The 1,579-nt window shown below is 41.4% G+C and overlaps 1 pseudogene; it reads left to right on the top strand.

Moving 5' to 3' along the window:
* The first annotated feature begins 331 nt into the window (after positions 1 to 331).
* LOC108765774 (putative uncharacterized protein FLJ37770) lies at positions 332 to 920 on the top strand (annotated as a pseudogene).
* Positions 921 to 1,579: the final 659 nt, after the last annotated feature.

Below are 1,579 nucleotides of genomic sequence, written 5' to 3'. Positions count from 1 at the left end.
ACGGGTACCCCCCGCCTCTCACCCCCCTCGTTGCCCCTGGGTTAGAACCCGCCTAGCTACCCTACTGTCGTCAAAGTATAATGTCGTGGAAATAGTCATATCACCATTGTAGTACCATTTGACGACAGTCGGCAAAATCTACCGGTGTTGTCAAAGCACACAGTCGTTAAAATAGTCATTTCATTGTTCGTTGTCATATAGTTTGGCGACGGTCGTTGTAATATGCACGCGTTGTCAAAGTGGTCAATTCGTTGTTTTTTTTTTGGACGTTTAGTTCTTGTTTGACAATCATTTGTGTCATCATTTTGTAAAAATGGAAAAAATTGAATATTGTGCTATAATTAAATTCTTGCATTTGAGAGGCAATACGTCTACGCAAATTAAAGCCGAGTTGGACGATGTTTACGAGGACTCTGCCCCATCATTTGGCACCGTGAAAAGATGGGTAGCTGAATTTAAACGTGGTCGTACCACGTTTAGTTGATGATGAGCGTTTGCGACGGCCAACAACTGCGACCACCACCGATAATATCGAAGAAATTCATCAAATGATAATGGACAACCGTTGAATTAAGATTAGGGAGACAGCAGAGGCTGTTGGCATATCAAAAGAACATGTTTGTCATATATTGACTGAAGAATTAGGCATGCGTAAGTTAACCGCGCGTTGGGTGCCACGCTTGCTCACTATGGATCAAAAACGCATTCGAATGAACACTTCAAAAGCCCTGTTGGATCGGTTTAAGCGAAACGAGTAGGATTTTTTGCGTCGATTAATAACGGTTGATGAAACTTGGGTCCACCACTTCACTCTTGAAACGAAAGAACAATCAAAACAGTGGACTGCGAAGGGTGAACCTGCTTCGAAGAAAGCGAAGACGGTTTTATCGGCGGGAAAGGTAATGGCGACTGTTTTTTGGGACAGTCATGGAATTGTGTTGATCGACTATCTTGAAAAAGGTAAAACAATATCAGGAACGTACTACTCATCATTGCTTGACAAGCTGAAGGCAGAAATTGAGAAAAAACGACCGCATTTGAAAAGAAGAAAGTGCTGTTCCATCAAGATAACGCACCGTTTCACACTTCGGCGATCGCTATGGCAAAAATTCACGAATTGCAGTTCGAATTAATTGACCATCCACCGTATTCACCAGATCTGGCCCCCAGCAACTTTTTTCTGTTTCCTAAGCTCAAAGTTTGGCACGAAAGACAGAAATTTTCATCGAACGAGGTCATCGCATCCATAGACGCCTATTTTGCAAAGCAAGACGCTCAGTATTATTTGAATGAATTAAAGGGGTGAGAACATCGCTGGAAAAAATTATCGACTTAAAAGGAGACTATGTGGAAAAATAAAATTGAATTTGACCGAAAAATTACTTGTTTCTGTTAGGCTCAAAACTTTTCAGACAACCCTCGTATGTATTCGAAACATCGACACTTCTGTTAAACGCGTCGCGACATTTCTGGTCTGATAGTGCATATATGCAATGTATATAGAGTAGGATATCTATATGTGACATTCCACGTCATGTGGCCCCTCCCTCTATCCAAAAATTGAAGCGACTTTAAATAT

Source organism: Trachymyrmex cornetzi, unplaced genomic scaffold, assembly GCF_001594075.2.
Source record: "Trachymyrmex cornetzi isolate Tcor2-1 unplaced genomic scaffold, Tcor1.1 scaffold53, whole genome shotgun sequence".
Taxonomy (NCBI): Eukaryota; Metazoa; Arthropoda; class Insecta; order Hymenoptera; family Formicidae; genus Trachymyrmex; species Trachymyrmex cornetzi.
The sequence above is the reverse complement of the archived record's forward strand: the minus strand, read 5'-3'. Positions and strand labels throughout refer to the sequence as shown.